The sequence below is a fragment of the Eriocheir sinensis genome, chromosome 20, assembly GCF_024679095.1.
Source record: "Eriocheir sinensis breed Jianghai 21 chromosome 20, ASM2467909v1, whole genome shotgun sequence".
Taxonomy (NCBI): domain Eukaryota; kingdom Metazoa; phylum Arthropoda; class Malacostraca; order Decapoda; family Varunidae; genus Eriocheir; species Eriocheir sinensis.
This window is the reverse complement of record NC_066528.1, coordinates 12,132,015-12,142,014: the sequence shown is the minus strand read 5'-3', so window position 1 is coordinate 12,142,014 and position 10,000 is coordinate 12,132,015. Positions and strand designations below refer to the sequence as shown.

Sequence of the window (10,000 nt, the reverse complement as noted above, 5' to 3'; positions counted from 1 at the left end):
TCTCTACTCATTCAAAGTCAAGTATAATACAACCTAAGCTGCCTCGTCAATTCCTCCTCCCTTTCCTCCTCCTCCTCCTCTTCCTAATTTCTGCTGGGTCTTTCCTCACCTCCCTATCTCCTCCTCCTCCCCTCCCACTAAACAACTATTGCCTAATCTCGTGAACCCTTTCAGTTAACATATATACCTAAACACAGTACGCTCTGATCCCAAGACTAACAATGGGGCAACAGGTTCCAGTCCACCTACTCCGTCCCCTGCGGCACTCAATGTTTTTGTAACTTTGCTCTCATCTCTCCCACTTATACATTGTTTTTTTGGTGAAGGGGAAGATGGAGTAAATGTAAGGAGGGTAACTATAGGTTGGCTGTTTGCTGGTTATGTTTTATAAGGAGTCAGGCTACCAGAGGGATTCTAGTGTTTTTTATGTCTACTAAAACTGTACTGTGATAGGAGGAGGAGGAGGAGGAGGAAACATGGAAATGCAGGCAACAGAAAGCCTATTGGCTCAATACGAGGTTGTCCCCTTTGGTGATTTAATCTGCTCGACAGCCACTTGGGGCCTGGGGAGCAGATGAAAGCACCTCGACATTGAGGACCAGATGAAAGCACCTCGATATTGAGGACCAGATGAAAGCATCTCGATAATGAGGAGCAGATTAAAGCACCTCGATATTGAGGAGCAGATGAAAGCACCTCGATATTGAGGAGCAGATGAAAGCACCTCGATATTGAGGAGCAGATGAAAGCACCTCGATATTGAGGAATAGATGAAAGCACCTCGATATTGAGGAGCAGATGAAAGCACCTCGATATTGAGGACCAGATGAAAGCACCTCGATATTGAGGAGCAGATGAAAGCACCTCGATATTGAGGAGCAGATGAAAGCACCTTGATATTGAGGAGCAGATGAAAGCACCTTGATATTGAGGACCAGATGAAAGCACCTCGATATTGAGGACCAGATGAAAGCACCTCGATATTGAGGACCAGATGAAAGCACCTCGATATTGAGGAGCAGATGAAAGCACCTCGATATTGAGGAGCAGATGAAAGCACCTCGATATTGAGGACCAGATGAAAGCACCTCGATATTGAGGAGCAGATGAAAGCACCTCGATATTGAGGAGCAGATGAAAGCACCTCGATATTGAGGAGCAGATGAAAGCACCTCGATATTGAGGACCAGATGAAAGCACCTCGATATTGAGGACCAGATGAAAGCACCTCGATATTGAGGACCAGATGAAAGCACCTCGATATTGAGGACCAGATGAAAGCACCTCGATATTGAGGACCAGATGAAAGCACCTCGATATTGAGGACCATATGAAAGCACCTCGATATTGAGGAGCAGATGAAAGCACCTCGATATTGAGGACCATATGAAAGCACCTTGATATTGAGGACCATATGAAAGCACCTCGATATTGAGGACCAGATGAAAGCACCTTGATATTGAGGACCAGATGAAAGCACCTTGATATTGAGGACCATATGAAAGCACCTCGATATTGAGGACCATATGAAAGCACCTTGATATTGAGGACCAGATGAAAGCACCTTGATATTGAGGACCATATGAAAGCACCTCGATATTGAGGAGCAGATGAAAGCACCTCGATATTGAGGAGCAGATGAAAGCACCTTGATATTGAGGACCATATGAAAGCACCTCGATATTGAGGAGCAGATGAAAGCACCTCGATATTCAGTTTACTCCCGACGCAGCGAAGTGACGGTCGGAGGAGAAGGAGGAAGAGTGATAGTAAGAGAACGAGGATCATGAAGGATGACGAAGAAAAAGAAGAAGATAAAAATAAAGAAAGAAGGGAAAGGCAGAAAAATAAATAAATTAGTGAAAAAATAGAGAGAAAAAAGAGAGAGAGAGAGAGAGAGAGAGAGAGAGAGAGAGAGAGAGAGAGAGAGAGAGAGAGAGAGAGAGAGATTCATCCATTATACACTCACCACCACGTAACAACATCATCACCCCTACAATCACCACCAGTGTAATAGTGGTGGTGGTGGAGGTGTGGTGGTGATGATAGTAGTGATGGTGGTGATACTGAATGTGACTAGCAAAAACTACATTCTCTCTCTCTCTCTCTCTCTCTCTCTCTCTCTCTCTCTCTCTCCCAGCGTGAGGGAGAGTCATAAAAGGGTAATCCCTGTCTAAATACAAGCGTCAGATTTCATTAATATTTTAACACAGTTTTCCCTCACCCAAACTTTCTCTCAGGAAACAAAAACAGAAAATGGTAATTCTAAGGGACATTTCAATATTTTTGCCTCATACGCCCCCTTGAGTTTAAAAGTCTACAACCGTATGATAAATTACATAAAGGTGATAAACGAGAAACTATATGGATAAAAAGTAATGGGGATTATTGAAGAGAGGGTATATAGCCTTTTCCTTTCGAGTCACCGACTACTTATTTCTGGACAAAGTATGTTTTTTTTCTTCTTGTGGAGATAGTATTTTTTTTCCAGAAATTACTAACTAATTGAGTTTTCAATGCCTGTGTGTGTGTACCCGCCGCCACCCGCCACACACCGCATACCGAATAAATACCAGCCTAACCTAACAACCTTACGTAATCTACCTAACAGGGGGGGAGGTAGCATCGCCACTCTCGGCCCCTTTCACGGGAAGGTTTCGCCCCCCACGACCCAGTGACGGGGGAGCTTCTCCCCCTCGAGCCTCCCTTCTATTGTCCGGAAGTCATTTCTTGCTGCACTGCATTCAGTCAGGGACCAAAAAAATAATCCATATTGTTAGTATTAATTTCGCAAAAAGGTGGCAACCCTCTCTTCAATATTACTCAACATGAATTGATAAATGATAAAAGAATAAATAAATTTTTCTCAACTCCTATGACATTTTTGCTTCTAAATAACTAACTTCTGGTTTTAGTAATTACCATATTTAGCATACTTAATGATGTATTGATTAAATGATTGATGGTTCATTGTTTTAACGTACACACCAAATAAGGGAGGAACACGCCATCCCAACCCCCAGGCAAAACATGGTGTGATTTGGAGCAATACAAAAAACATGTGTACAATATTCATATCGCTATGCAGTGGAGGAAATGATAAGAAATGTGATGAAAACGTGAAAATGTGTTAAAACAGCGTGTTGGTGGCCGAAGAGAAGGGGAGGAAGGGAGGATTTGAACTACCATTAGGCTAACCATGAATAGCCTAGCCATCCTCTATTGAAACTATGTCCCTCTTCCTACCTTCTATCCCTTACATCCGTCCCAGACCTCTTCGACTAAGTGATGAAAACCGTGAAAATGGGTGAAAAATAATGTTGGTAGCAGAAGAAGAGGAGGAGAAAAAGGAGGAATTTGAACAAGCATTAGATTAACCAGCAATAGCCTAGTCATCCTCTATTAAACTCCTATGCCCCTCGTCTTGCATCCCTCCTATCCTTCACATCCCTCCCTAGGCCTCTTCGACTAGATATTGTTATAGATGAAAACCGTGAAAATGAGGAGGAGGAGGAGGAGGAGGAATTTGAACAAGCATTAGGCTAACCGGAAAAGATCACTGATAAAAAGGAAACAACAATAGAGATAATACAAGGAAGGAGTGTGGCGGCCATGAGAGAGAGAGACAGAGAGAGAGAGAGAGAGAGAGAGAAATGAAGCACGTGTCTCGAACTCCTCTCTCTCTCTCTCTCTAAACAGTACTTAAATGACTCCTACCATATCACTTTGACGCTCTGAAAAGATGATACAAGGTAGGAATGTGGCAGCCATGAGATAGAGAGAGAGAGAGAGAGAGAGAGAGATGAAGCACGTGTTTCGAACCTCTCTCTCTCTCTCTAAATAAATGCCTCCTACCATATCACTTTGGGGCTCCGGGCTGTCACCTCCATATCTCCGGCCTTTGTGTCCCGCCTCAGTCTCCGTAACTTTGGATTAGTCCACGCATCAGTCAGCACAACGTGACGCCACCGCCATAGGCGGATCCTCATTGACCAACACTACAGACACTGACTCACACCTGCACGCCCTCAATCATATACATATCATGTAGAACTCGATAGTCGATACCTGCACGCCCTACTACATAAAACAAAATCCAATTCTATGGCCTCTTCACCTGAAAAGCACAATGTAACTGACTTAAACAGTCCGTCGTCGATGAACAGTTGGCCCTCCCCAAAACTCAAGGCTGGATCCGCCCTTGGCCACCGCCCACACGCCCGCCCTCATTGACCAACACTCCGACACTGACTCAACACCTACACGCCCACCCTCACTGACCAACACTCCGACACTGACTCACACCTGCACGCCCGCCCTCACTGACCAACACTCCGACACTGACTCACACCTGCACGCCCACCCTCACTGACCAACACTCCGACACTGACTCACACCTGCACGCCCGCCCTCACTGACCAACACTCCGACACTGACTCACACCTGCACGCCCGCCCTCACTGACCAACACTCCGACACTGACTCACACCTGCACGCCCGCCCTCACTGACCAACACTCCGACACTGACTCACACCTGCACGCCCGCCCTCACTGACCAACACTCCGACACTGACTCAACACCTGCACGCCCGCCCTCACTGACCAACACTCTGACACTGACTCACACCTGCACGCCCACCCTCACTGACCAACACTCCGACACTGACTCAACACCCGCACGCCCACCCTCACTGACCAACACTCTGACACTGACTCACACCTGCACGCCCACCCTCACTGACCAACACTCCGAGACTGAGTCACACCTGCACGCCCGCCCTCACTGACCAACACTCCGACACTGACTCAACACCTGCACGCCCGCCCTCACTGACCAACACTCCGACACTGACTCACACCTGCACGCCCGCCCTCACTGACCAACACTCCGACACTGACTCAACACCTGCACGCCCGCCCTCACTGACCAACACTCTGACACTGACTCACACCTGCACGCCCACCCTCACTGACCAACACTCCGACACTGACTCAACACCTGCACGCCCACCCTCACTGACCAACACTCTGACACTGACTCACACCTGCACGCCCACCCTCACTGACCAACACTCCGACACTGACTCACACCTGCACGCCCGCCCTCACTGACCAACACCTGACACTGACTCAACACCTGCACGCCCACCCTCACTGACCAACACTCCGACACTGACTCACACCTGCACGCCCGCCCTCACTGACCAACACTCCGACACTGACTCACACCTGCACGCCCACCCTCACTGACCAACAATCCGACACTGACTCAACACCTGCAAGCCCGACCACACGGACCAAAACTCCGACACTGACTCAACACCTGCACGCCCACCCTCACTGACCAACACTCCGACACTGACTCACACCTGCACGCCCGCCCTCACTGACCAACACTCCGACACTGACTCAACACCCGCACGCCCGCCCTCACTGACCAACACTCCGACACTGACTCAACACCTGCACGCCCACCCTCACTGACCAACACTCCGACACTGACTCACACCTGCACGCCCGCCCTCACTGACCAACACCTGACACTAACTCAACACCTGCACGCCCGCCCTCACTGACCAACACTCCGACACTGACTCAACACCTGCACGCCCACCCTCACTGACCAACACTCCGACACTGACTCACACCTGCACGCCCACCCTCACTGACCAACACTCCGACACTGACTCAACACCTGCACGCCCACCCTCACTGACCAACACTCCGACACTGACTCAACACCTGCACGCCCGCCCTCACTGACCAACACTCCGACACTGACTCAACACCTGCACGCCCCCCCTCACTTACAACAACTCCTACACTGACTCAACACCTGCACGCCCACCCTCACTGACCAACACTCCGACACTGACTCAACACCTGCACGCCCGCCCTCACTGACCAACACTCCGACACTGACTCAACACCTGCACGCCCGCCCTCACTGACCAACACTCCGACACTGACTCAACACCTGCACGCCCACCCTCACTGACCAACACTCTGACACTGACTCACACCTGCACGCCCACCCTCACTGACCAACACTCCGACACTGACTCAACACCTGCACGCCCGCCCTCACTGACCAACACTCCGACACTGACTCAACACCTGCACGCCCGCCCTCACTGACCAACACTCCGACACTGACTCAACACCTGCACGCCCGCCCTCACTGACCAACACTCCGACACTGACTCAACACCTGCACGCCCGCCCTCACTGACCAACACTCCGACACTGACTCAACACCTGCACGCCCGCCCTCACTGACCAACACTCCGACACTGACTCAACACCTGCACGCCCGCCCTCACTGACCAACACTCCGACACTGACTCAACACCCGCACGCCCACCCTCACTGACCAACAATCCGACACTGACTCACACCTGCACGCCCACCCTCACTGACCAACACTCCGACACTGACTCAACACCTGCACGCCCGCCCTCACTGACCAACACTCCGACACTGACTCACACCTGCACGCCCACCCTCACTGACCAACACTCCGACACTGACTCAACACCTGCACGCCCACCCTCACTGACCAACAATCCGACACTGACTCACACCCGCACGCCCACCCTCACTGACCAACAATCCGACACTGACTCAACACCTGCACGCCCACCCTCACTGACCAACAATCCGACACTGACTCAACACCTGCACGCCCACCCTCACTGACCAACACTCCGACACTGACTCAACACCCGCACGCCCACCCTCACTGACCAACACTCCGACACTGACTCACACCTGCACGCCCGCCCTCATTGACCAACACTCCGACACTGACTCGACACCTGCGTCACCAGATTGTCGTACTCAGCCTCTTATGTTTTCCGATTTCCGACCCAAAAACTGTCTCCTCCACTCCAATGACTACATTTATTTATAGTTACCGGTGAAAGGTTTAATTATTAGTGTCTTTTCGCTATAGTTAAGTGTCCAAAAACGGTAAAGACAATGGTGGATACGATAATCTGGCAACCCTGCAGTCATCACCGCCAGTGTAACTCCCAGTGGGAAATTTGAAAACGTAACATTTGGCAACAAAAAGTATCATTTCGGATCTCTGATCAGGCGTTTGAAAAGTAAGAAATACGGTAATCATGGGCGTTTTAGGAATGTTTTAGGAATCTTGGTTTAACGTTGACACTAGAAAAAGAACATCTATATAATCAAAGGTTTTAACACTAAGCATAATTCAAAGGCTCTTCGTCTCATCAGCTCTCCTCCTCATACTGATAGTCTTCTACCTCTTAAATTCCGCCGCCACGTTCCCTCTCTTTCTATCTTCTATCGATATTTTCATGCTGACTGCTCTTCTGAACTTGCTAACTGCATGCCTCCCCCCCTCCCGCGGCCCCGCTGCATACGACTTTCTACTCATGCTCATCACTATACTGTCCAAACCCCTTATGCAAGAGTCAACCAGCATCTTCACTCTTTCATCCCTCACGCTGGTAAACTCTGGAACAATCTTCCTTCATCTGCATTTCCTCCTGCCTACTAATTGAACTCTTTCAAGAGGAGGGTATCAGGACACCTCTCCTCCCGAAATTGACCTCTCTTTTTGGACACTCCTTTGACCTCTATTCAGGAGCAGTAAGTAGCAGGCTTTTTTTTATATATTTTCCTTTATGCCCTTGAACTGTCTCCTTAGCTGTAAAAAAAAAGTATCGTTATTTGTGTGGGGGCGGCAGGCTTAGGCCAGATACCGGGAAATATAATGTGCTGAGTACGACAATCTGGTAACGTTGTGCCTCACGCCGTAGCCAGCGCCACGTTTTCAGTTGGGAATTATCGCACTGTCTCCTCAGTGTCTTTTTTCCCCAGTAGAAGTACCGTACATCATTATAAAACGGATTGTGTGTGCTTGAAAGTTTACTGAATATAATAATACAATGTTTAGCGTCTCTGTTGCCCCGCACTGCTCTGCGTGCGTCGAGAAACTTTCCTGTGATGACAACTTCCGTCCGAGAGGTGCCAGAGTGCCAACACCAGAATGTATTGACCATTTTTACTGAGTAGTTTTAAAATTCAAGTATGCCACGAAAATCATATCCTGTATCACAAATGCTATCTACATTAATAAGTTATATCTACATTTATAATTCGTATTTTTTTTCTCCATTATGATTTATCTATTAATTTTTCACTTTTTTAACGTGAAAGTGAATTTATTCTTCCCCTTCAAACAAAATCTGTAATGCAAAGGAAATCTGACAATCCCAGGCCGGTGCTGCCAGACGCTTCCGCCACTCACGTCAACCATTTCCAGATGCCGTGAAGGAGATCGATCGGGTTTTCATGGGCGTTTATTTCACGTTCATGGCACAGAATGGTGCGGCGAGCCCTGTGCGGATCTGTACTGACCACTTTGGGGACGCCTGTAAACAATGAGCCACAAGCAGTCTTCATACCAGCTGACATGACCACGTGGAACAGGCGTGTAAGTGATGATACATAGGGAGTATTTTCTGTGTGTGTGTGTGTGTGTGTGTGTGTGTGTGTGTGTGTGCGTTGGCATTTTATAATCATGGAGTATATCCGGCGTCCATATCGGCTCCCTCACCGTCACACCAATAGACACACGAAGGCACCAGAGACACCAAGGCCTGGGGTGTCTTGGGGTGATGACGGGGCGTGTAGCTGTGGTGGCGGTGCTGCTGCTGCGTCTTGGAGGCATCCACGGCACCAGGGACTGTGCGGATCTTCATGGAGTGGTGGTCGTCAGTGAAGGAGGGAAGGAGACAATTTGTAAGGAGAGACGAGAAATACGAAGATATAGTAAGTCGACAACAGTGTACGTGAAGCCGGGAGATGACTTCAAGGGAGTTAGTCTTGAAGTGACACAAGGGCTAATCTCTGCACAAGGTCTTCAAAAAGCCTGGTTTGGCCTAAACGAGTGTTACAGCGACAACAAGTGGATCAAATTGAAGGTGGATGTGGAAGCAACGAATATATTGAACCAATTTCTGCATTTCACCCTAAACATTGAAGGATACAGAGGAAGATGCACAAGGCAACGATTATGGTACAAATACATCACTGGCTTTAGTATTGTGGCTCACGGCTCTTCCAGCTGGACAAGCACAGCCCAAGAAACGGGCGGCAGATGTCACGGTCCGGAAGAATTCACGAACCTGCAGTACCCACCCACCTGCACGGATCCGCCCGACCCTATCACCACCACCACCACATCAACACCACCTCCAGGTACCACCACCACCACTACCGCAACAACAAAAACAGCACCTCCAGGTACCACCACCACGACCACCACCACCACCACATCAACACCACCACCTCCAGGTACTACCAAAACCACCACATCAACAACAACAGCACACCCAGGTACTACGATCATCACCACCATCACCACCACCATCACCAACACAACAACAACACCTCAAGGTGCTAACACCACAACACCACCACAATCATCACCACCACCACCACCACAACAACACCAAATCAAGGTACTAACACCACAACACCACTACCATCACCACCACCACCATCAGAACAACAACACCTCAAGGTACCAACACCACAACACCACTACCATCATCACCACCACCACCACAACACTAACACCTCCAGGCACTACCACCACAACACCCTCCACAACCTATGCCACCACAGCCCCTCCAGGTGTTCCTCTTACAAGCTCTTCCTCCACCCTGACAACCACAGCCACACCACGTCCACACCTTCGCCGCCACAAGGAAAGGTCACTCTGTCTCTCCCCTCTTCGACAGTGGTGATAGCGGTGCCGATAGCGGTGCCGATAGCGGTGGTGGTGGCGGTGATCCTGGCCATTGTGGTGTGTGTGACCTATCGGAGGCGGCGGCGTGGACAGGGAGAGGGGCAGCGTGAGTATGTGTGTGTGTGTGTGTGTGTGTGTGCCGCGAGTTTACTGTAAAAATCTCAAGAGTTGGCGGCTTAAGTTTTCAAGTTGAATCTCTGACGTATGAG

The 10,000-nt window shown here is 49.3% G+C and overlaps 1 long non-coding RNA gene across 1 annotated transcript in view; it reads left to right on the top strand.

Annotated features, from left to right (window-relative positions):
* Positions 1–8,834: 8,834 nt before the first annotated feature.
* The window catches only part of LOC127001183 (uncharacterized), a 9,140-nt gene continuing 7,974 nt past the window's right edge, over positions 8,835–10,000 (top strand). Inside the window, exons 1-2 of the long non-coding RNA XR_007754873.1 lie at positions 8,835–9,334; positions 9,784–9,897. This is a non-coding gene — a long non-coding RNA (uncharacterized LOC127001183). The remainder of the gene's footprint in view (positions 9,335–9,783; positions 9,898–10,000) is intronic.